This window comes from Mustela putorius, unplaced genomic scaffold, assembly GCF_011764305.1.
Source record: "Mustela putorius furo isolate JIRA1106 unplaced genomic scaffold, ASM1176430v1.1 tig00003834_pilon_pilon_pilon, whole genome shotgun sequence".
Classification (NCBI taxonomy): domain Eukaryota; kingdom Metazoa; phylum Chordata; class Mammalia; order Carnivora; family Mustelidae; genus Mustela; species Mustela putorius.
The window spans coordinates 88,307,787-88,334,723 of NW_025421987.1; the positions used below are offsets into that span (position 1 = coordinate 88,307,787).

Sequence of the window (26,937 nt, forward strand, 5' to 3'; positions counted from 1 at the left end):
TTTATTTGGGACAAAGAATGAGCAAGAAAGAGAGAGCACAAACAGTGGAGAGAGAGATAGGGAGAAGGAGGCTCCCTACTGAGCAGGAAGCCCAATGTGGGGTTCAGTCCCAGGACCCTGAGACCATGCTGAGCTGAAGACAGATGCTTAACCAACTGAGCCACAAGGCACCCCTTATCTATTTAGTTAGTAACCTCATTTTGAAATTGCCATCCCAAATAATAAAAATTCATTCTGTTACTTTTTATCTGTCTCCATATTTCAGAAATTCCAATACCTCATTCCAAATAACTTCATAACTAGATCCAGAAATTTTCCTGAAAAGATTGCTCCATTTGTCTCATGAAAATCACCATTATGTTTGGCTAAGTATTGGCTAAATAAGAATATTCTCAAAACTTCATGCTAACATTCAAGCATTGGTTTGTCTTTGTTGTATCTTATCAATTGTTTTTCTAGCTTTTCCCTGCAGTTCACATAATCATATAGATATGTTTCTGTGTGCAAGTCAATTTGTTCACTTCTATTATTTCTCTTAAAGAATTAGGCAGATCACCCCTTTCTTTCTCATTTTCTTCAACCTTTCTTATTTTCTTGGATCTTCCCGTGCCTTTTCTATTTCGATTATCACCTAGATTTATTTTCATTTTCATTTTCAATGATCTAAAAATGTGCTGCCCAATGTAATAGCCACTTGTCACATGTGGATATTTAAATTTAAATCAATTAAAATGTAATAAATAAAATTCCTCAGTTGTACTAGCCACATTTCTCATGCTCAATAGCCACATGTGTCTAGTGATTACCATGTTGGCTGCATGCATGGAATATTTCCATCATAGCAGGAAGTTCTACTGAACAGCACTAATCTAAAGAATTCTAGAACAAATTGTTTGTTTGCATTCCAAATGTATAAAATTTGAATATGTTTTCATTAAAAATGTAAATAAATTAAATGTGAATAAATTTTAAACTAAAAATACTTTCCATGTATTTTTAAAAATATTTCTTCTAATATATTTAAATATCAAAAATTATCAATTAAAGTGTAAAAAGAAACGATGAATAAGTTACAACATCAACATTTTAAATAAAATTGTTTAAGTAAAGCTCATTTTTAAATTTACTTTTAAAAATATACACTATGGAGTATTATCCCTCCCTCAGAAAGGATGAATACCCAACTTTTGTAGCAACATGGATGGGATTGGAAGAGATTATGCTGAGTTAAATAAGTCAAGCAGAGAGAGTCAATTATCATATAGTTTCACTTATTTGTGGAGCATAACAAATAGCATGGAGGACATGGGGAGTTAGAGAGGAGAAGGGAGTTGGGGGAAATTGGAAGGAGAGGTGAACCATGAGAGACTATGGACTCTGAAAAACAATCTGAGGGTTTTGAAGGGGCGGGGGGTAGGAGGTTGGGATAGCAGGTGGTAGGTATTATAGAGGTCACCGATTGCATGGAGCACTGGATGTGGTGCAAAAATAATGAATACTGTTATGCTGAAAATAAATAAAAAATAAATTTTAAAAAATTTTAAATAAGTCTTATTTATTTGCTTGAAAAATTAAACTATGCTAGCTTTTAATGCCTACTTGGTGGAAAATGATATGCATCTCTATCAAACTTGTCATATAAATTATGTCTCAATCTACATATATACAAATTGAAGAGTAATATGAGTTACTCAATTTTTCAAAATATTCCTCAGCTGCCATGTAAAATAGTTGGAAATCCATGCTAATTGAGGACTACCTCTGGAGTCATGAATTAGAGCATAACGAGCAACAAATAAATGGACACTAAGCACTACTTCCTTATCTAGAATCTATTACACTTATGCCATCTGAGAGAAAAGGATTCGACAAGTTAATTATTTAATTTCTCTTACCTAAGTGCTGTAATGATTCAAACCCTCCCTGTTATCCACAGCAGTATCCATCTGCAAAGCCGGTAGCAGAGCGACCCCAAACTTATGTAACATCCAAACATCCTTTCGTTTCAAGGACATGGGGCAGAAGATCTGAAGATCTGTGGACCTAAATGGTGTTTGTCAAAGAATGGATGTTTTTAGTTATGGGTCTTGCTGTGCCCACTCTGACCACTGGATCCTGAATGACAAAAGTGTCCATGTTTTCTTTTTTTGATTTCTTTGTTTTCATGTTTATGGTATGCATCATTGACCAATACACCTTGGAGCCCTCTGGCCTGGGCCTCAAATATACACAGTCGGGGGTAAAGTCAGGGGTAAAATAAAGCTGTGGGCCCTCTGGCCTGGGCCTCAAAGCCACACAGTCCAGACTTACATGGGTGTGTTAAGTGACAGGGCTAGGGAAAGCCAGCTGGACAGGCTTATAGCATGTACAATTGGTGAAACATTTCCATGAGCTACAAATGAGGCATTCTGCAAGGAAGCCCAAGAAGGAAGGTATTATTATATTATCCTTCAAGCCCATTTTACAAAGGGAAAACTGAGGCCTTAGGAGAGGAAAGTCACTAACTCAAGACAACAGAGCTGATAAAAGGTAGAGCTAAGGTTCAAAACCAGGATTCTCTGAAGCCAACGCTCTTTACCGAATCCTTCCACAGTCTCTCTTGATGTGGATAGCTGGCTGAGCTGTGGGAGTGGGAAGAGGAGAGAGGAGAGCCTTGGCTCCCTGGAGTCAATCATCTGAGAAGAAGCCAAGATCCTGTGTTTCTTCTATAACTGCCTTCCTTTCAGGCTGAGGAGAGATCTGAAGGCCATTGAGTTAAAACTTCGGAGTGTGGATCCCTAGTAGAAAGATGCTTGGGTGCCTCTGATGCATGGGTCTGCTCACATCTCTACTCTGTCCAGAACTCACCACGGACACCTTCCAGACAGGCCACACTGCTTGGCATCTTGTCAAGAACTTTCCCAGTCTTACCCCAACTGATTTATTCAATGATCTCCCTTCTATCCTCACTGACCCCCAGCACAGCGCCAACTTCCGTCTCCATGAACTCTTCACTCTTTCTCCCCTCCTGCTTTTGAATGCACTGCTCCTCTGCCTAGAAAGTCCCATTTTCTCTCACCTACCTGGAGAAACCTTGTACATCCATCAGGTTGTAAATTAAAAATCACCTCCTTGGTCACTTGTTCCTAGAGCCCCACAGGAGGTTGGCTACACCCACCTCTGAGGCCTCTAGAACTTCACTGTGACCTGACTCAGAACCCCATCCATCATCACAGCAGACTATGATTTATGCCCATATGTGCACTAGACAGTGAGCTTCTGGGTGACAGAGGCCATGTTATATTGATGTCTTCATTCTCTCCACCCCCATCCGGTGTTCTAAGCACCATCCCTAAAATATAACGGGCTCTTCATGAATGTTCAGTGTTCAATGAATGAACAAATAAGAGCCAAGGAAAGGTGATCTTGAGGGCTTGGTTTCCTGGGAGGAGACTTTGCCCTCAGCACCCACAGCCCCCTTTGAGCAATGTCCCATCCATGGCATTGAGCCATGATCTAGGGCCATTGCACCAGCAGGAGCTTAGGGTGGGGCTGGTGTAAAAACAAACAGGGAAGACAAAAACAAGTGGTGTGTTGAAACCTTGAAATTGGTCTATTCCTTGGTGTTCAAACTTGCCCCACCTTCTAAGTCAAGTGTGTTCATCATCCTGTGCCCTGAGAAGATCCACTATAGCTGTGGGACTTTGGGATCAGAGCAAGGGGCAAAGGAGAGACAAGGGAATGTGAAACTAGTTTTCTTGTTTAGCTGTTCTCATTGTGTTGAGTGTTTGTCTTTCCAGACAGAAGAAACCCTGACCTTCCCCTGCTTTAATTACCAAATTATTTTGACACCTTGGCTGTTGCATCACCGTAACACACTGCTTTGTCAGGGACACTGGTCTGGGGTGTATCTATGTTTAGGGAGATGCAGCTGACAGGAAACTAGTTCTGACAGTCCGGGAAATGCTGGGCAGAGGAAGGGTTATGGGTGGGTGGCGGAGGCAGCAGAGGAAGAGATGGGGACAGCAGCGAAGGGAAGAAAGGGGATGTTCCATGATCTGGGAAGAGAATATCCTTCGAAAGGGAGCAGCAAGGTTTGAAACACTGGGTATCTCTGGATGATTTCTCAGTTTGAGCTTCAGGGAGGTTGTGCCCACGCAGGCAAACCGGTGAGCTACAGCTCTCCAAAAGGAACTAAATTAGAGAACTCACATTCTCATTTGAGGGGCTACCTCTGGTTGAGTTTTCTTTACTCCAGACGTGTTTCCTCTCCTTAGAAATAAGGCCAGAGTTGGAATTTTTCCCACAAGTCCCAGAATGCTTCTTCCTTAAATATTCTTGAGACAAAAAATGGAAGAGATAACCGAAACAGAGAACTTGACAAGTAGACCTATCCAAGCAGTTTGTATCGAGGATACTGAAAACAAGAATCAAGCATTTGTCTGAACCATGAAACATGGCCTCAGCAAGTTCAGCCCAGCAAAGTAGAACTCTAGCCATTAAGTGTTGTGTATGGAGGAAACAAAGGAGCACAGGATGTCGAGAAGCCAAAAGGACGATCTTGAACATTGAGGACAAGGCCATGCATTTCCATCATATGAGTCTGGGATGGGAAAACCCAGGAAATCTGGTTTTACTCCTTTTCACGTGTGGATCTAGGTTTCCCAACCCTAGAGTAAAAGGAGGAGTCTCTGCAGGGTTTATCTTGCTCGGGTTGAGAGTTGAGGGTGCACGATTATGTAGCAAGGTACTGGAGACCAGTGAAGGGTGGCACATCTTCCTGGAACATCCATTTTACCTGATGGCAAACACTTTAAAACATTGTTTTTCATTCAGAGATCAATTTATGTGTTCGACAAATATTTATTGAGCATTGGTTGTATGCCAGGTACTGTTTCAAGCAGTGTTTTAATATCAAAGTAAATATGGATATACTCTGGGGAAATGTGCATAATTTATATGATCTAAGGTAAACAAGGGTCCCTAAAATTATTTTTCACGTGCAGGGGCACTTCTGGTTACATCCACCCACTCATGACCCCAGCAAATCATACATATTTGTTCTTTGCCCCTGGACACAGTGCAACGGATTCGTATGTCTGTGGTCATCAGCCCCTGTCTAAGAGATACGGTTCATGCTGTATTAACCACCTGAAGAGAGGCAAATCTTTCTGTTGGACAACAGGCTGGATATTGGTAGCCAGCAGGCAGAAGTGAAGAAAGGAAACCAACTCTTAAGAAGCACCATTATCTGCTTATAGGTAGTAAGGATATCAGCCTTTTTAAAACAATTTCATGTGACCTTCACAGCCATCCAACTATAAAGTCAGTATCACTGCCCCCATTCGATGTCTCAGGAGAGGAAGCAGAGGCTCAAGGATGTATAGGAATTTGAGCAAAGTCTCAGGGCTAATAAACGGAAGACATAGATTACGCCCTGTTTTTTGGCCTGGCTCCAGGCCAATCCCCTTCTCACTCCATGACCCCCGCCCTCTAAAGGTGACAGTGATCTTGTCGCTCTTCCCCTTGCTCTCTCTCTCTGGCCCTACCTCATGGCAACATAGTACTAAACTCAGTTGCTAAGGACACAGTATTAGAGAGAAAATGCACAGGACCCCATCTACAGGGCCACAGAACTTCAGGATTGGACGGGATGGTAGAGGTTGTCCAATACCCTTATTTGCAGGGAGGAAGCCTGGAGCCTAGGCTAAAGGGAACATTTGTGGAAAGAAGCTCTGATGTTAGAAGGACTGCCACGCACACCCCTGCCCCCTGGGACCTTGAGATCCCTTAAACCTCCCAGGACTCACTTTCCATCTCTATAAAATGAGATGCCGTCGTGAAATAACGCACACACAGAAGGCTGCTGTATAAAAATCATGTCCATGCATGGACAGCCTCAAGTACAGATGTATTTGCCTCACTTGTTTCTTCCAGCACGAAGCTGGTACTTGGACACAGGCATCCTGACTCCCAGGTAAATACCGCCTACAGCCCCCAATGCTGGAGACCGTCCATCTGTTGCAAAGAAGCTGCAGCTGCCCTAGCAACAGGCTCAGAATCCTTTGCAAAAGAGGGATGAGTGTGCACTTCTGTAACCTGAAAAAACAGAGACAGCAGCCCATGGTCTGTCCTTTCCTTAAGATGCTCCTGATGGGAGGAAAACCCACAACACAACAGTATGGTTAAGTGTCTAGAGTGAGCGGGCCACTGGACCCAGAGCAGAGGAGCTGAGGTCCCTATGCTCCAGGAGCAAGTCCCCGGGAAGGGAGTTTCCCCAGAGGAAGTGACTCACTCAGGGAGTGTCCCTTTGATATGGCCTGCGCCAAGCCAAATCTGTTTTGATTACTACAACATTAAGTAATGTGGATGCCCCCCCCCCCCACTGCCACCACCACCCCCAGGTTTTCTCCAGGCCCTCTCTTCTGAATCCACAAGCTAAATTTATGGGCAGAACCCTCTGCAGGGGCACGCCAAACATCCCAAAACGCCTCCAGCTCCTCTGGGATGCCCTCTTTAAAGTTTTCCAAGGGTATGGCCACACCAGCCCTAAAAGGAGAAATGATATCACTGAGGAGAAGTGATATCCCCCCTTCAGGATATCACTGGAAACACCAAAGCCCAGAAAAGATTTTTGTCATCTGCTCATGAATCTGTATTGTAAACTACCGGAACCCGGGAATTGGTCCAGGGTCCCGCTCCTCAAGCTCAGCCTCCAGGCCCTTCCCAGTCTTCCCAGTCCATGCATTGTGGCCTCCTGGGGAGCAGAGTCTGGGTCTTCGTGGGCTGTGGTAGCCCTAGCACCTGCCTGCCACCTGAACGGCACAACACATAATAGGCACTTGGCACAATACTGCTCAGTGACCGAGATGCCAACTTTCTTTTCCCTGAAATTTCTGATTATGCTCATCTGTAAAATGTCAGGATTCAATGAGATGATCTCCGAGACACTCTCCATTTCTAACAGGTATTTTTAGGCCAGCCGAGTACCTCAGTTTGGTAAATAAGGGTAGCGCAAAGTATCGGGATTATGGAAGTAGCTAGGGGGCCCAAGGATCAATGGAGGACCTACCCCTGGACGTCAAGGGTTAAAAATGAGGGCAAAGTGTGAGATACAAGCCCGGCCCTCACAGGACGGGCAGCCTGGGGCGAGAAGGCATCCTTGCCAATGATGAGATGCAGGCAGGGCCCCTCAGTGGAAAGAGCCATCCTAAGCTCTGGAGTCAGGAGACCTGGGTTTCTGTGCAAAACCTGACATTGTTTTGTCAGCAGATCCTAGGAAAATTCCTTCCTTTCTCTGGACTTCCTTGGTTTTAAGTCGTAACTGCCTATTCTTCCACAACGTCATGGAAGGAAGATCTTCTCTCCCTTAACAGGGGGAGCAAGAAGATTCCCTCCCCTGCTGCCTGGGATTCTTTCTTCAAAACATGGGTCACATGACTGACCTTGCTCATTTCTACATGGAGATACTCTACATGGAGGTACAGATCGAGGCCATGCCTCAATCCTGAAACCTGAGGTTGTTACAGACCTTGGTCTCCTCTAATTCCTTCCAACGTAGTCCCTTTCCCATTTGTTTGTTTGTTAATATTTTAGCTCAGACAGGCTGCACAGAGGAAATTATAGATTCTCTAGGATGAAAGAGACCTTAGGGTCTTTACCTCTTGACCTTCTTTTGTCTTGACATCCGGACATCCAGGCTCTGTCTGAACATCCCGAGAAGCAAGGGTCTCACTGTCTTCCCAAAGCAGCCAGTTGCATCTGAGACATTTTTATTTATTAGAAAATTCTTCAAAGAAAAGCTGACAGGTTCCTTATTTAAAACAAGCCTCAGTGTTGCCGGTGGTCAGTCCACCAGCTGGTTCCTTGGGATCTGTCTCCTACAAAATGGTTGGGTTTTCCCCTGGAGGATTATCCTTCCATACGGATCATAAGTGCGGAGGTACTGCCTTGGCCAGTGTTCCCAACTTCCCCACCGACCCTAAATCTTTGCCTTGACATTTTAGGCTCATCTTGACCATTCACAGATCCCATAGTAGCTTGTTGCTCGTTAAGTAAAGTCTAACTTTACGGTTGTTTGGGGGTTTTTTCCTACTCCATTTTCTTTAAGGGAGTGAAACTTAGCGGTTAATTCCATGAGCTAATTTCCTACAACTGATCAGGTTTAAGTTGACCCTGGTCTTAGTCCTGACGCCCTTGGTAGGGATATGACCTAGTAATGTTACCGACCCTCTCTCAGTGTCCTAGTCTGTAAAAATCAATAGTCCTCATCTCATGGGTTGCTAAAGGAATGAAATGAAATAGCATAGATGAGCTGTTTGCCCTAGTAAGAAGTTGTGTTAAGGGGACATAATTTTCTCCCTTCCTCCTCTTTATGTAGAGTCTAAATCCATCTCTCTGTAGCAATTACCACCTTCTTGGTCCTAATTCAATTCTGGGATGATGCAGAATAGACCTAAATCCCTATTCCATGTGGCAACTCTTCAAATATTTCCATTTAACCACAATCCCCTTACATGGCTCAGGGCCTCACCAGAGAAACTGAGGTGGGATAAAGCATGTCCAGGGCCTCACCACAATCTGGAAGGAGAACCAAGAAATGCTGACTTCCCAGGCCTGGAGTGACCATTCTAGCATCTGCCTCCAGGAAGAGTAGGGTGAGCCAGGCCTCTGGGAGCACTCGACTCTGGCTACACATGAGGCCAAAGTGTTGAAACATGCCACTTTGATGTGGCATTAGCTCATGATATTGCTTTATTTTCTTAATTTAGAAGAAAAGCACAGCTGCTAGAATTTTTAATATAATCATAAGCATAGTGGTGCACTGAAGATTTTCAGGAATTTTTCCACAAGAGCACTGCAATTTTTTTTTCATATCCATGCAAATCTGGTTTTTTTTCCTCTTATGCAAAGACCTTCATTAAATTGTTTTCTAACCTCCCAACCTTTAAATTTGAATCCTTGAGTGACTAATGTAGCCTGTCTAGTTGAAACAACTTCTAGAACAAGACAGGGTTTAAACAAACAAATGGTTAAAATGACTGGCTCCGTTTGTTAAATGGAGATCCTCAAAAATCTATGATATCTTTTTACCTGTTTGGCATGTGAACATGACTTGATCCCATTTTTTGAACTCAATGAAATGAGACTACTAGATAAATGTGAAACATAATTCTTCTCAGCCAGTCCTGTAACATATTCCACAGGTAATTTTCCTGTCCCTGGATGTTTTCCAAGCTTGGACTGCTATGTCTACAGTTCCAGGGTTCTAGTATGGCATTTTCTGAATAATACTGGAAATTTCTCTATCCCATGGTAGACAACCTTGTCAAGGTAGGGCCAATCAAAACCACAATAATTTGTATGGTTATTTTTTCCTTACCAATCCCAATGCCCAATTCATTGATTATTTATCATGCAGAGTAAATCTGGTGACTATTTTTATAAGTCATCTTTATCTAACTGTAGAACTGCTCACATGGTGTTTGCCCAACCACTTAAAAGAAATTGATCCTTCCAGCCTTCTGACTGGGAGCAGCTGGCATTCTGGACCAGACTCCTCCAGTGGGAAGCAGCCTTGTCTGTTGACCCCACTATAACAAAGAAATACCACCAGCTTCTTTGGGTGCCTTGTCATGGAAGGGGTTGACAAACACTGAGATTCACAGTAAATTTTAGGCCTTGAAAGTACACAATATAATTTTAATCTGTAGGTCATCCTTGCCTGACTTCAATTGCCATCTAGAGAAGAGTAGCTCCATGTTAGAAGACTTCTTTAAAATCTCAGGAGTTCCATCACATAAAATGGGCCAAGTGTTCTTGCCGACACACTTCCCTCACTTCCCTGAAATAGGCTCCTACCTCAGATCCTCCTCATGCAGCTCGGATAATTTCCTCCCAGAAACTTTTGCTGACTCCTCGCATTCCAAAGCACAAGTTAGAATTAATCTCTCTACTCTCTGAATCCCCACAGCTCTTGTTCTATCCTTATCTTACAACGTTTAGCAATTTTTCAATCAGTCACATGATGATAGCTCTTTTGGAATGTAAACTTTTGGGACGGATGTCTATGTTTTTTTTCAATATCCCTTAAAACATTCTTGACAGGGGGGCACCTGGGTGGCTCAGTGGGTTAAAGCCTCTGCCTTCAGCTCAGGTCATGATCCCAGGGTCCTGGGATGGAGCCCCACATTAGGCTCTCTGCTCGGCAGGGAGCCTGCTTCCCTCTCTCTCTCTCTCTCTCTCTGCCTGCCTCTCTGCCTACTTGTGATCTCTGTCTGTCAAATAAATAAATAAAATCTTAAAAAAAAAATTCTTGACAGTACTTGAATTACACATGAAAGGCATTCATTCAACCAGCTAAACAGAAGACAAATTAACTTGACACTTCTCTCTGCTTTGGTCTTAAGCACTTATACTTGATTAATTTGGAAATCTGAGTTTCTTAGGAAATATTTCTTGGGAGGGGCCTTTGGGGAGACTTTCAAAAAATTCTGAAAGTTTATGGCAGCTTATTTTTAACAACATGATCCAGACAAAAAGCAAAACACATGGAAAGCATTAAACTTTGCCATTAAGTAGAGATGTACAAATGAAAATTTGTACAAATTTGAAGCACTGTGTCTTCTATATTAAAGTGGGAAAAAAACTTCAATAGTCAATACTTAGAAGGGTTGTGATTAAATTGCTGAAGTGGTATTTTAAATTAAAACTTTTATTTTTATATAGTAGCCAAGAGTCTTAAAGATGCCTGGGTGTATTTCCCCAGCCATGTCACTCATAGGAATTTTAGAATATCTGCAAAGGTAAGAATTCAACAACAACAAATAAAATATGTAAAATGTCCCAAGATGTCCATGATGGTGTTTAGTAGGATAACAAGAAAAAAAATAAACAAACTACAAAATATTTGAAGAAAATGTGAATATCACAAAGTAAAAAGATAATTTTATTAATTATCATATAATATCTGAAATGGATTGTTTATTCATCAAAATGCAGGCTTTAAAAGGAAAACCCTTATTTTCTAATATTAAGTGAAAAAAAATCAGGCCATAAAATGAAATGTGCATTATGCATGCATGATGATGACAACAGAAATAGGCAGGAATGTGCAAAAATACAAGTAGTTGAATGTGGTGTAAGATTCTGACTTGTTTTCTGTTTTAAAGTCATTACATCATCTTTTCAATGACAGACTACATTTTAAGTAATTGAAAACAAAGTCTCATCAGCCTTGTCCTTGTACAAATTCCCAGAGAGAACACATTATTCTTATTCATTTCTACCTCTGCTACTTGTCTTTGATTTGGACTTGCTCCATTCTCTTCTCCCACTTCTCTGTCCCCCTAACTAGACTAGAAAAAAGACCCTCACCAAACAAGGAAGCAAAAGGCACTTAGCTTAGTAGAAGCAGTGAAACCAAATCCACAAACATCAGAGGACAGAATCTGATAACTCTTTCCCACCATTGCAGAGGCAGACCTAGATTCTTCAATAACCACAAGTGGCCTTGGTTTAATAAGGCCTGCCAATAATGCACAATGTCCCTGTCCTCAGAAATAGTCCGGGCAGAGCTTCCAGGGGCCCGTAAAAGTCTGCACTCCTGGAGGAATGTGACAACCCTGGCAGCAAACAGAGATTTGTCATTTTCTATAATGAGAGAATGTCCAGTTGTATCAGGCTTTTTTTACAAGGGCAACACTGGCAAAGTGAATTTTCACCCCGCCTAGGACTCCTTTCCCTGCCTTCAGGTAATTCCTTGCCTTCAGATGATCACTGAAATCGCTTCACATTAGAGTTTACGAAACCCTTTCGCATCCAGTTTTTCATTTGCATCAGCCCAGTGAGGTCAGTGTTCTTGTTAACTTCACTTTTCAGAAGAAGACACTGAAGCTCAGAGAAGTGAAATGACTTGTCTAAGGCTGCACAGGAAGTCAAGGAGGGAATGACAACAGGAGCCCAGCCCTGACTTGGACTCAGTGCTCCTTCCACTTCCCCTGCCCGCTGCCCTGCTTCTGCTCCAGAGGATGAGCTGACCTGATGTTCCACTCATACCGTGCTTGATGTGCTGCCATCTCTAGGAGATCTAGGTATGAAAGAAAGGCAGAACGGGAAGGACAGGCTATCTTTTGTGAGAAGGAAAGTCAAGAGTTTCTAAGAAGATGCTGGGCTGGGTTCTGGGTGACTCAGTCAGTTAAATGCTGCCTTCGGTTCAGGTAATGATCCCATGGTCCTGGGATCAAGCCCCATGTTAGACTCCCTGCTCCACGGGAAACCTGGTTTTCCTTCTGCCTCTGCTGATTCCATGCTTATGCTCTCTCTCTCTCTGTGTGTCAAATAAATAAATGAAATCTTAAAAAAAATTTTTTTTAAAGATGATGCTGGACTAGTCTGAACTACTGCCTCCTTCCCCCAAGATCCACTCTGGGGAACCACAGAGGAAAAGCACTGAGTTGCAGAGAAAGCTGTGAGAACCACCACCCACCCGCCCCCAGGAAAGATGGAATCAACAGTTTTTATCTTGTCCTTACAGAACAATGGAACATCTAGAATGGTCCCTACCTAGGGCAGAGGGTATCCAGGCTGCTATAGTAGGATAAACCCAGATGGGAGCTGTTGTTTCTTAGGCTCTTCATCTTCCTGCCCTGCTGCCAGCTCCCATTGCCTTGGGACTGGCAGGGTTGGAGCTCAGGCCTCTTGAGTGAGTGCTCCTCAGGCATGAGAGCAAGGCTGAGCAGGAACCCTGCACCCGAGAGGGGAGGACAACACATGCAGAAAGACTAGTCTCAGGTGGTGATTTTTCTCTCCTTCCAAACTCCCAGGGATGATGCATTGTAATCTCTTCTAAATATTAATTCATCCTAAAGTCTAGAACACATCCTAGAAGCTGTTTGGTGGGGTGAGAAGTGATTAGAACCTACCATTCCAGGTTCATCCTCCACTTTGGACACTTAGATGGCAACGCAGATGGGAGTCTGGCCTTCTGCTCTTCCGCCATCAGCACTGCCATGATCCAAGAGGAATGGAAGTTCATGAGTGAAAAAAGAAATACTCGTATTTCCAAAGAAAAGCCACAAACTAAGTTACAAATTCCAAAGGAAACAAAGGTATTAGAACTGACAAATCAAGAATTGACATGTATTTGCAAGAATTTGTTTAACTTTTAATATTTAAAAGAATGATGTTAGCAATACAATGAAAATAAAAAACCACAAAAAGAATCGAATAGAAATGTTAAGTATAAGAATATAATAGTTGAGATAATGAATACAATAGAAGGTAATTAGCAGAATGGATTCGCCTGAAGAATGAATTCATGAACTGGGAGATCAGATGAGGAATTCTCCCAGCGGAAAATTATTTTAAAAATAGAAAATAGAAAAGTTAAGGTATAAAAGGCAAAAGTAGTCCCAGAAAGAAAAAAAGTAGATAGAAAGGAAGAAGAGGAAATAATTGAAGGAATAATTGAGCTAATTCCCCGAGAATTAAATGAAAGATAAAAGACTCAGATTGAAAGGAAGCATAGACAGCAAAAGAGAGACATAAGGAAAATTGTACTCCTAGACAGAAATTATGTTGAAATTTAAGAATTTCAGAAATAAGGTAAAATTGTGAAAACTTCCTGAAAGAAAGACAGCAGATCACTTACAAAGGAAAAATACTGTTATCAGATTTTTTAGTAGGATAGATGGATACAAGAAAGCAATGAAGTCTTTTCAAAATTCAGAAAGTACAGAATTTCATATCCAGCTAAACCTTCATCCCAATGTGAAGATATGATAAAAATAATCTAAGACATACAGAGTCTCAGAATATTTGCCATACAAAAGCCCACATGCAAAACATTTTTTAGTGATGTGATTATATAGATAGAAAAAAATCTAAAGGATGATGGAAGAAATATGTGAAGTAAAGGTGATAACATATTTGTAAAGTTTGTGGTTGTCTTAAAAAAAAAAAAAAAACTAAAACCAAAGAAAAGAGAAAGCAAAGCATATCCACAAAATGAAAGTCCTAATATATGGATAACTACTTTTTTTTTAAAAGATTTTATGTATTTATTTGTGAGAGAGACAGAGATTGAGAGAGCAGAAGCAGAAGAAGTGGCAGGCAGAGACAGAGAGGTAGGCTTCTCACTGAAGAAGGAGACTGATGCAGGACTCAATCCCAGGACACTGGGATCATGACCTGAACCAAAGGCAGATGCTTACTTAACTCACTGAGCCAGGGGTCCCTAACTACTATAGATAAAGATGGGCTAACTTGACAAATAAAAACCCAAACCCAATGTGTTTATTTGCTAGACAAATTGTAAGGTAACATACAAGCTCAAGATGAAAACAAAGGATGAAAATGATTAATCAGGCAAGTAGAACAAAATGAAGTTGGTGTTAATATAATATTATCAGGTAATATGAAGACCGCAACCTTTATTCCAAAGCAAGCCAAGGTCTGAGAGAAAGGACAATTACATAGCTCCACTACTTATAGTTATGGATCTAAAAATTCCAAGGAAATTTTAATAAATCAAATTCAATAGTTCATTAAAATTATCATATACCACAATGAGCTTTTCCCAAGTATATGAGAATAACTTTCCAGTTAGAAAATCCATAAAAATAATTCACCAGATCAACTAAATATTGTTAGCACAATAAGAAAAGAAATTGGAGGGGTGCCTGGGTGGCTCAGTGGTTAAGCCTCTGCCTTTGGCTTAGGTCATGATCTCAGGGTCCTGGGATTGAGCCCTGCATCGGGCTCTCTGCTCGGCAAGGAGCCTGCTCCCCCCCCCTCTCTCTGCCTGCCTCTCTGCCTACTGGTGATCTCTTTCTCTGTGTCAAATAAATAAATAAAATCTTTAAAAGAAATAAGAACTGACAAAGAAGACTAAAATAAGCCTTGTTTTCAAATATGTGATTTTCTTGGACCAACTTTTTTTTAAGGATTTTATTTATTTATTTGACACAGAGAGAGAGAACAAGCATGGGATCAGCAAAGAGAGAGGGAGAAACAGGCTCCCTGTGGAGCAGGGACCCCCAACATGGAGCTCAGTCCCAGGACTTTGGGATCATGACCTGAGCCAAAGGCAGTCACTTAGCCAACTGATCCACCCAGGTGCCCCTGGACCAAATTTCATAGTTGTTTTTGGTGAGAAGGGTAGTCATGGCTGATGCTGGAAGTTTGTAAAACCACTTAGAAGCACAGTTCGATCTTGTCTTGTAAAGTTGAACTTCATGGACCCCAAACCCAGAAATTTTCTTAACTCTGTGCTTAGAAGAGGGCTTGGCATGCTGTATGCCAGAACACACAGCTATGCATGCTCAGAGCACTGCAGTTCACACTAGCAAAGACACGAAATCCCCATCAACACAGGAGCTGATGAAAAGGTCATGGTGTATTCAAATTAAATAAACTCCACCAACAAGCAATAATATGGACAAGTCTTTCCAATATAATAGTAATTAAAAAGTAGAAATATCAAAGCTATTTGTCCTTTTTGTAGTATTAAGAATGACAATAATAAAATATATTTTAAACAATAATAAAATATATTTTTAAAGGACTACAAACAGATGAGATAAAATGATTTAAAAAAGAAAGGACTAATGAATACAAGATTCGTGATGATGGTTCCTTTCAGTGGGGAATCTCAGGGGTAGAACAGAGTGGACCACAGAGGCAGATGTATGCAAGTGACTGTCAGAGTCCTAGTTTCCACATTGAAGGGCCATTTACAAAGGCTTGTTACATCAGATTAACTATGCAAATAAATACCATAGTGTCATACGTGACATAGGGATTATGATTAATCCAGTTCTAAGTCCCTGAGATGGAAAAGAAATATTTCAAATGGGAGACTTCAGGTGTTGAGGCCCTGGAGGTGATTTCTTTGAGCAGGAGAGCTGTCTGAGTCATGCACTTCAGTGCCCATTTATTCTATGAGCCCTGGAGGCCTGCCTAGTACCTTAAATATAAGTACCAAGACTGCTTTAAAGATCATGGCGAAGACCCTACATTTCCACACTCAGATACCCTGACATTAGCCAGAGGCATGCATTTGCTGCTCCAAAGTGGTAGTACGTTAACCTTCTCCTCATCCAAGCCCCACCCTCCCTTACTGTTCTGCCTGCTACCTCCAGAGAGTCACTCCTAAATAGCAAAGCTAAGCAGACATCTTTTCCTATATCACTACCTCTGGAATCGAGTCTTTGGCTGGGTCTTGTAGGACCTCAGTGATTTTTCCCCAGTAAAAGAGTGCTGCAATACTACCAGCCCCTGAATATTTCCTGCATCTTTATACCACCGAGGCTTTGTTCATGCTGTTCAGTCTACTTGCAAAACTCCTACCCTCATCTGTTGAAATCCCACTCATTTTCAGATCTCAGTGCCCCTTCCTATTCTGTGCAGACCTAGAGAGAAGGGGCAGTGGGTAGAAAGGTTATGACTATCTAGGTGTTCAGGTATAACTACAGCTTCCCCATAGACAAAGTGTAGACATTGAGTCAAGCCTGAAAATCACATCCAGTTTGCAACTGAGACCTCATTCTGGTGTTACCCACCTATGTAGGGCTTGAAACTCTGATCTCTTTTTCAGTCTCCCAGAGGTGGTTTCCAGACAGCAGTATGGAAAGAGCTTGGGCTTTGGAGTCAGACTAACTTGAGTCATTTTGCATCTACCCTTTAAAATGTATCAATCACGTGTTGATGAGTACTGGGTGCTACATGCAACTAATGAATCGTTGAATGCTACAGCAGAAATTAAAGATATACTATATGTCGGCTACTTGAACATAATAAAAAAAAGCTATGGGAAAAATAAATAAAAAATAAAATGAATTGAACCTATGGGACTTTAAACCTCAACACTCGGAAAAACGAGAGAACAGTTTAAATAGTGCAAATGATTCTGCCCATCATTTCATCAAGTTTGCGATGTTCAGCAATGAGCATGAGAGGACACATGAGAATATGTTGCTTATGGAAAACTACACATTTTGTACTTTACTGACAACTTTAAAGGACTTCCCAGGTAATTTTGACTATGAGCAATGTTTACCTTACACGCTGGTTTTGAAATTCTAACCCTGGGTGAGAAGCCATTCTCCCACAGAAGCTTTGTGACTTTGAACCAAGTCTTTCAATCTCCCTGAACTTTGATTTCCTCATTCTTACTTCTTTTACAAGTGTGCCACTTAAATATCTTCCATCCCACCTGAGCTGTCTTCCCACAAAAAGTGGGATCTACATTCCTTCCTCTAAAATATGGGTGGGGGGTGACTTGCTTATCACCAACAGAGTACAGGAATGCAATGTGAATTCAGAGCAAGGTCACAAAAGGTGACCCAGCTTCCACCTTTTCTTTTGTTTTGTTTTCTGGTACAGTTGCTTTTGAGTGCTGAACCTCCATACAAAACCTTCATTTACTCAGACACCACCATGCTATGAGGAAGCCCAGACCACGAGAGAGGCCACATAGAGGTGCTCTCATCCCAGTAGGCAGACAGTAGCAACTGCAGACACATGATTTATGATGCCTCCAGATGACTCCAACCTGGAGCTGGTGAGCCCCTGAAGTTTTGCATCTTCCAGCAGAGGTCCCAGACATCATGAAACAGAAACTAGCCTTCCCTTTTGTGTCCTTTTTGAAATCCTGACCCATAGAACCCACACTCATAATAAAATGGTTGTTTTCTGCTGCTAAGTTTTGGGGGTAGTCTTTCAAGTAGCAGTAGAAACTGAATCAAAGATTTTTTTCTGAGGAATGAATAGATGATTTACATAAAATACCTGGTACAAATCATGTGCTCAGAAAATGGTGGCTGGTACCAGTCTTGTGTCTTATGCTCCATCTAGCAGCATGAGGTCAGCACATGGTTTTTCTGAACCAAAGCTTCTCATTAGGAATATCGTCCTGAGTAACTCCAAAGTGTGGTGTGTGCATTAAATAGAATGATGGATATGAAACATTGTAACACTGTGTACAAATCAAAGGAACACTGAACATTTATATTATATTCGTCCACTAGGAGCTGAAGATAGGAGAGCACTCTAATAATCTTTCAGTGGCAGTCAATATCTGAAATTCTGAGATCAAAGGACCTTGGCCTGAGGCTCCACATTTGCTTCCTGTTAGAGATCATGAATATCAATTCTCCATCTAATAAGCTGAGGAAGGAGATTGTGTCATGTTTATCAGCCTCTACCAGTTAAAATGTGACCTGTATAGGACATGTACAAGATATTCAATTCAGCAACCGTGATGCAGAAATAAGCCCATGAACCACAGTTCCTTGCAATGGCCTGTGGGGCCAGTTCTATGGACAACAGAACAAAGGAGATCTTAGAAAACACCCATAAGTTATAACAAATTGTCACAACTTGAGAGTTGCCATCTCTCCACATTTACAGGCTTCAAGGATGGCACGTCACATCCATATAAATCAAGAGGGTAAGTACCATGTTCAACTTAAATGCTGAGATTCCAAGATAGAGTTATGTCACCCAGTGCATTGATGATTTGGAGGGAAAAGCACCACATAATAGAATTTATTTGTTCATTAAACGAGTTTTGAGAGATGATTATGTGTTACCTTTGAAAAGGATACAATGATGAGTCGAACAAAGATTTTTGGCCTAAAAGAACTTACATACTAGCCAGGAAGATATGGTGCATAAATATAATTAGTCTTCTCTCCCACTACTTCACTTCACAGCCTTGTGCTCTAGCCAAACAAACCACCCATTCACTAGTCATCAAACCTCCCATGGTGTCCCTGCCTCTATTCACAGTATTTACTCCAACAGGCTTCCTCTAGTCCTCATGACCGTTTGTTTCCACAAACCAAGCTCCAATGCAAATCCCTCCACGAAGACTTTGCTGATACCCCAAAACAGTTAAGTGATCTCTCTCTACTCTAAACGTTCTTTGTATTGGCTTTAAAATGTGGTACTTCATATTTGAGTTATTTATATCCATGTCTGAACTCCCTGGGAGACAGGAGCTCTGAAGACAGGATCTGTGTCTAAGAGGTTGATGATCCAATCATGTCTTCCACCAGATATAATCAAATGCAGTAACATTTTGATAAAGTGTGTCTAGTTTCCATAGCAAGTGTTACTCCTCTCTCCCCCTTCTTCTTCTCTGCATATGAAACTTAAAGTGTGGTTATGCTGTGAAGACCTGATATGGACCCTAGAAAATATGAGCCCAAAGTACAGGACAACACAAAATTCTTATGTTTCTTTTATAATGTTTGTTTTTTGAGCCTAAGACCTGCAAGCATCCCCAGACATCCTGTGGCAAAGATCATCCTCCTAGTTTCTAAACAAAATCCCTAAAGAATAGAAACATTGGGCAATATTCTGCTGTGAAATGTCAGAGCTGGAAGATACCTTAGGGAATATCTAGTTTAATCAGTTTGTCTTAAATATGGGATAACTGAGGTTGGGAAGAGGGGTGAGGCTTGTCCAAGGTCACAAAGTGAGTGGACCTCGAACACAGTCTCTGAGTGGCCACAGCAGTGTCCCTGTCTATATACAAGACCGAGTTGACAAGCTGACCCTGCTCTTGTTCAAACCCTGTCTAAAAATTCTGCCCCCAAATTGCCTAGACACGCATTACAACAGACCTGCTGGAAGCTTTGCTGAACACATGATGCACCCAACTTCTATAAGGCTAAAGAGCTTGAAAAGAGCTGGACATGCTGTGTCACCAAGAGTTCCAAAGGAGCCACATGGTGACAAACAAAAGACTGAGCCCAAAGACAGCAGCCAGAGCTGGTAGAAGATTGTGTCTTTAGAGAGACAGATTCCTAGATCTGAGAGAGCCTTGGAGAGCATCCACAAGAGGAAGCAGCACTGCCACCTGAGAGAAGGGTCTTGTCTTCTAGAAAGGACCCTGTAGTTTACCTGCCACATCACATTCAAATCACCAGCCCTCTCCCGTCCTCAGTTTCTAAGGATATAAAACAAATAGGTTGGTTAGATAATACCAAGCATACTTTTCAAATCTGATACTTTCCTAGTCTACAAAACATCCCATTTCCTAGTCTGACAGGTGAAGGAAAGGAGGCTTACAGAGGATCTGTAACCTGCTTAAGGGTCACACAGTGTGTTGGTGGCACAGTGGTGAACACAGCCCAGGCCAGCATTTTATCTAAGGTCCCACGTGGCTGGAATCCGCCGCTGTTCCAAGCTGCCCTGTGGCCTTGAGGGGAATTGTGCAACTGCTGTCCGAAGTCTGTTGCAACTGCCCTCTTCTCCATCCCCTTGAGACTACTGGCCACGTGCAGAGGACTGCAGGAAGAGGGTCTGAGCCTTCTTCGCCCTGGAAGTGGAGCAAGGGTCAAATCCTTGCCGTGCTTTCTTCCCTTTCAGTAAAACGAAACCAAAACCAAACCCTTTGACTTTGGAGACAGAGAGGATCCAGAGGAGGAGACCCTCAGCCTCTGCTTTGCAGAGCCCCAGCACCGTGAGTCTGTGAGGGCAAAAGCCCTTCTGGGGCACGTGGAGCTCCCACCTGCATCCCTGCAGAGTGAAGCCAGATGAGGAGCGAGAACCAGAGCAAGGCACTGGACCCAGAAGCAACACTGGGGTCAGGGTGTGGAAAGCCTTCAGCCAGCATGGCTCAGAGACATCTTTCTGAGTGACTCTGGGTCACTTCCAATCCCATCTAGAAATGGGGAAGGAGGTAGGTAGAAGGAAAAAGATTCCTACGTTATACCTCACATTACCTTTGAGACTTACAACTTCTCTCGGGGCCAGAAACAGAAAGCCTTTTCCTCACCTAACTCCTTTGCCATGCAGAAGAAAAGCTGTTTTAGAAAGGGGAATTGAGGTGGGCCAGCTCTGAATATTGGGCATGAGTCTTAGAAAATCCGATAGGTGTCTTATCTTAAAGACACCCATAACCTACGTCTCCCACTTCGCAAACCCTCAAGCCAGGAGAACTCTAATTGATGATCCTGCTTTTGAGGTGCTTTCCTCAAGGTCCCAAGAAAGGCTGTAGCAGAAGCAAAAATTACATAGAGATTGCCTGTTTCCCTGGCCCCAGTGCCTGTTGTTGGAGGGACACAATGAAAATAAGAAAGGAAGCAAGTCTCCAGAGAGATATCATGCCTCTTCCTCAGTCTTTTTTTTTTTTTTTTTTAATAAGCTTCAGATAACCAGAAGTTTGAGGTCAAAGGATAACTTAAGGCCATCAGAAGTTGGCCAGATTGGACTTGGGGCCTCTAGAGAATTCTGTCCTTTTGGCAGTCAGATACAGTGATGAACGCCAAGCCAGGCCTGTGATTTGGGCTCATCTCCAGGCCCCTCCGAGCCTGGGCTCCAATAGGCACAGGGAGCTCGGCAACAAGCAGGGTCCATCCCTAAACATACGTTTTTAATCAGAGACACTGGGAGCTGGATGGAACCTTAGCATGATTTAATTCCTCTCACTTCACAGCAGATGTAGAAATTGAAGGCCAGGCAGGGGGACAGGACATGGAATGCTTGTACGAGGTCACATGGCAATTTAGGAAACCACACAGTAGGGTGAAAAGGGGGAGGTTTGGGCTGCTAACCCGCTTCCAAATCTCTGCTCTGCAACTTATGGGCTAAGATACCTCAGCTGAGTCACTTGAGCTCCTTGAATAGCAATATCCTAATCTGTAAAATTGAAGGGGTCACAGCTACATTGCCAAAATTACAGGACTGTTAGGATAATTAAATGAGTTGAAAAATATCAAAGTGATTCATAAACAGGAAATCATTATTCATACTTTAATCTTGGTATTAAATTATAATAAAACACAACCTAATAATAACAATAGTGTATTCTTCTGAGTGCCCGCCGCATGCCAAGGACTCCACATCCATCGTTTCTTTAAATCCTAGGAAGACCCAGGAAAGACTTTCACTAGTAACCATATACTTGGAACAGGATTTAAGCCAGATCATTTAAATGTAACCTCTCACAGAGTACCTTCAACCCTGAATCTATTCCCAGACCAAACTTGGCTCCCCCTTTGTCTCACTCACCCCTTTTCTACTGAATTAGCGGCTCCTTGGTATTGAGCGCAGGATGTATCATGTTTTTTGGCCCCAGGAGACAGCCTAGTACTTCATACAAGGTCAAGATCAGTTAAAAATAAATAAAAATAAAATAAAGGGCAACCTGATAGATACATTAATATTCCTTTTTTAGAAATACCTTGATGGAGGAATCATTAAATTGGAAAGGGTTTTTGGTTTTTACCCACAATATACCAACATCTGGCTAAGCCAGGTAGAGAATAGAGATGTTCCAAGATAACTAGGCCATCTAGAAAACCTGAGTTAATAAAAGTTTTCAAACAAGGAGATGAATCTATCAGATATAATATGGCAATTTGTCAAAAGCGCTTTCTTTTTGCTTCCATAAACATCTGTTAGCTTTTCACCAACGTGATCCGTCTGCCCAAATATAATTTCAGGTCTTCCCTAATACACCCCAAGCAGTGGGACTTTGCCGGTGTGTTTTCAGCCTGTCTTCATGACATACGTCATGACATACGTCAACCTGTCTTCATGACATACGTCATGACATACGTCAACCAGAGATTGCTTCCTAACGAACAGCCTTGCTGCCAGAATAACTGCCTCCACCTTCCCAGGGTTTGGGACCTTTCATCTTCCTTCGACAGTGTTGCAGTCTTCCTTCTTTGGCAAGACTGCATTTTTTGGAAGATGGCTACAACAATCTCTCCCATACCATGTGCGTTTCCAGAAACCTGTCACTCCTCCCATCACACTGTGGGGTCTGAGTCTCCTTTTGAATCTGGCTGGGTCGCGACTTGCTTGTAATCATTTCAATACTGTGTAAGTGATGCTCTATGGTTTCTGAAGCCGTATCATAAAAAGTGATGAAGCCGATTCCTCTTTGTTCACATGGAGTCCTGAGCTGCCAAGTGAGCAGTCCAGCTGCCCTGAGGCTGCCATGCCGTGAGGAAGCCCGAAGAGAGCCACACAGAGGGATGACAGGAAGGAGCCCTGAGAGATGACTGGCTTTCTCCCAGCTGCTCTAGTGCCCCCTCCCCAGCTCTTCCTCCAGCCATTGTCTACAACCACAGCAACGGAGCCCTGAGCCAGAGAGGCTCAGCCTAGCCCAGCCCAGCCCTCTTAAACTCCTAAACCACAGTTTAAACCACTATGATCTGGGGTGTTTTGTTTGCAGCCCAAACAACTGGAACTTACCCTTTTCTCCATCCCGCTGCCCAATCTGATTAAAGCAGCATAGACACATGCCAGGGCATTATTAGTATCAGGGAAGATGTTCAGTCATGCTTCTTTCCTCAGCTCTTTGTTAATAGTAACGCATCTTGGCTCCACCACCTATCACATGAATGCCCTTAGGACATCTCATGACATCTCAGACCTGGCTTCCCTCAACAGGAAAGGGGAAACAGATTGTCCATGAGGACAATCTGAGGACTTCACAACACTCTACATTTTCTTGAGAATGTTCATCTACACTGCCTCATTCTAATCTTTACAACAACTTCGAGAGGTTGCTGGGAAGATGTCATTATCCCTCTGGCCTAGTTAAGGAAAATGATATTCAGAAAGGCTGAATGACTTGCATAGGTCACAGGAGCTACTGGTCCAGTTAGAAGCAGATCATCCGTGTTCCAGAACCTGGCCCTGGTCTGCACAATATCATGAAGTATCAAGGTTCCTAGTTGCTTTAATTCCTTCTCCACTTGTATCCTCGCTTGTTTCCCTAAAATTCTGTTCCATTTTTGCCTGCTGCCCCTAATCATGATCTCTTCATCCTTAGCTCCTCAAATTTTGTATAGACTCAGTCTTTCACAGCTTTATAACGTCTCCTTAAATCATCACTCTCAAAGGAATGTGAGACACACCCTCTTGGGAAGGAGGGATGAATTGCCTTGAAACCAGTGAACAAGAGTTTAGATTTCAGACAAAGCCCAAATGCTTCCAGAGCTTCCTTCATTAGCTTCACATTTTTGAGATTTAAATCAACCCCATTAAACGGATCTTCAGGAAGAGAGAAATCCAGCCTGGGAAGTTATCTAGTCCCACTCCTGCCTTGCCCACAACTGTATAGTAAGATCAAGTGAAGCCTGTACTCTTAATCTCCTGTGGGTCTTAACATCTAGTATTGTGGCTTCAGAACCAATATTTGTTTTACTCCTTTCACTGGGAACAGGAAAAAACTTGGCAAAAGTTCTGTTCATCATTTCCAGTGGATGCTTGTCATCATAAAGCAGGACCTGGCAAAGAGTCAAGGAAGGGGTTCCAGGCTCCCATGGGATAGCCGTGGATCTCAATATTCTCAGAACCCCAGGTAACACACCTGAGAAGTACCAAATCAAGGGTCCAAGGAAGAAGGCCCTGGAGTGCTATTCAATTCTCTGGGGACTTAGAGAGCTCTGGAGTAGCTTCAAAGGGGAGAGTCAAACCAATTAGTAAGTGAATCTAAATTGTAGAAGTTGTAGCTGCACTAAACAAATGTATGACTTTGGGGTAATCAATTCCTCTCACTTTCCTTTCTTTGTTAGAGGGATGAACGAGAAATGGTCTAGAAAGCCAACTCTACCATGTTCTGCTATGATGTTCATTCATCATGCTGAGCCCCAGCTTCCACATCTGTAAAATGGGAAAAACAGCTCTATAACAAGGTTGTAGTGAGAATTAAATTGGACAGTATGTATAGAAAAGTGTAGTCTTGCAACTTAAACTAAGTGGGTGGCAAATGTTATTTCCCTTTCACCATCTCCTTCCCCTTGCATTCTAATACTCTCTGCTCTCTTGACCAAATTTACCAGACAGTTGCTGCTGGGGGTCGAGGGCAAGTTTTAGGTAAATTGTGGTTTTAATGTATGAGAAAGAACCTGTAACTAGTGGGGGTTTCCATTTTTCAGTGGTAAGATGCTGCAAGCATGGGTTTGCAGTAATGCAGAGCTACTCTGCTCTCGGCACTCTTGTGGCCGAAAGATGTTTTAAAAGCCCCTGTGTTCAGATGACCCTGTTACTAATTAGTAAAGTGTCATTTCTATTTTTAATTCCACAAAGAGAAAGGCAAGTGAAATTTGCCCCACACTACTATCTCCAAATGGATGATATTACTGAACAATTATTTAATGTCCTCACAACATCTGCTTTTAAAAATATTTTTAGGTCCATATTGAAACTGCAAGTTTATGGATAGTCCAAATACCAAACTCCAATACCCAACTGGATATTCTTGATACAAAAACTTTATCCCCTTGTCTAAAGTTAGTATTTGTCACTTGCCACATAAACATGTTGAGGGAAGAAGAGATTAAGTTGGAATAGTCTATGTTTCCAAAATAATACTGGTGCTGGTAACAGGAGTTCACACTTGTAGAGCATTCTATATGTGGCAAAGAGCCTTCATTGCTATCATTTCTCTTGGGTGTCCCAACCACTCTGTGAGGTTCACATGGAAAGAAATTTTATCCCCAACAACAGATGAGAAAAAAGAAAGTCTGGATGTTCGAGTGATTCATCCAAAATCAAGCTGCATTTCCTGAATTGGAGTGCCCCAGGAAGACCTCTGGTCAACTCAAGGCATGGAGGCAAGAAGTTCCTCAATTATAAATCCCAGTACTGCATGAGCTCCATGCTGGCCTATGAAAGAAGGGGAGCAGGTGGAGGGAGACTTGGGCACAGACCTCTAGCCTCTAGAGAAGTTACATACAAGTTAGGAGGAAGAAAATAGACTGAGGAATACACAGGACTGGGGAACTCAAGGTAGAGCTGGTGTATGAGTTTCCTGTTGCTGCCATAATAAATTATCACAAACTGTTTGCCTGAACACAACACAAAGGTATCCTCTGATAGTTATAGAAGCCAGAAGTCCAAAGTTAGTTTTCCTGGGCTTTAAAGTCAAAATGTCAGTGGGTAGGCTTTCTTCTGGGGGTTCTAAAGGAAAATTTGTTTCCTTGCCCTTTTTGGCTTCTAGAGGCCACTTACATTGACATGTGGCCCCTTCCCCTTCTTCAATGAGTATCATTCCGGTAACTGCTTCCATCGTAACGTAGCCACCTCTCTGGCTCTGATTCCCCCACAGCCCTCTCATGGAGACCTTCGTGATTACATTGGTCACAACCAGATAATCTCTCCATCTCAAGAGCATTAATCACATCTACAGAGTCTCTTTACCATGTAAGGCAACGTATTCACACTTTCCTGGGATTAGAATAAGGGCATCTTTGGAGCCATTCCTCAGCCTACCACAAGTGACAAGGTAACAGGTGGATGATGGCAGCCGTTTTTTCACTGGTAAATGCATCACTTGCATGGCTGTGTTTGCCTGTCTGAAAGGCACACTCCTCCATGCCACCTGATGTGTAGGGGCCAAAATAGGACACCTATCTTCTGATTCCAATTAAAGTGCTCTTTCAGGCACATCATACCCACCATCTCAAAACTATATTTACATTCATTTTTGCAAATAGTTCACCCTTGTGTAGATGGTAATTAATATTTGCATAATGCTTTAGAGTTATGTCCTTTTTTATTTACATGAAGTCATTTAAATCCCTACAATAACCCTCTGAGACAGTTATTATTAACATATTTTACAAATGAAGAAGCTAAGGCTAGGAGGGGTGAAGTGATTTGTCCAAGGTCACCCAGCTGGAAAGGGCAAGACCGGAATGCAAATCTCAAAAGTTTCATCATGTGCAGCTCAAATAATGAGTCTATACTTAAGTCCACTTTACTAGAGGTGGTAGTTTATCTTTTGGGGATACTATAAAGGTGACTGGGATCGCCAGTGTGTTCTTGAGATAAAATGAGTCAATAAATGTGAAAGTGCTTTGTAGCAGTATGACTCATTACTACGGAAAGTTATTGATGGCATTATCATCCTCCTCCTCATCATCATCACCATCATCATCATCTGCCCTGGAGACCAAGAGAATTCAAACAGCTCAACACCGCTAA

The 26,937-nt window shown here is 42.2% G+C and overlaps 1 long non-coding RNA gene across 2 annotated transcripts in view; it reads right to left on the bottom strand.

Annotated features, from left to right (window-relative positions):
- The window catches only part of LOC106005120, an 88,489-nt gene that overhangs the window by 11,164 nt on the left and 50,388 nt on the right, over positions 1-26,937 (bottom strand). The window contains exons 1-2 of one of the 2 annotated variants that reach the window (XR_001178287.2): positions 3,063-3,771; positions 1,896-2,043 (exon numbers count right to left, since the gene is read on the bottom strand). The exons of the other annotated variant lie outside the window; for it this stretch is intronic. This is a non-coding gene — a long non-coding RNA (uncharacterized LOC106005120). Of the gene's footprint in view, positions 1-1,895; positions 2,044-3,062; positions 3,772-26,937 lie in introns of those variants that run through there. 2 annotated transcript variants of the gene reach the window in all.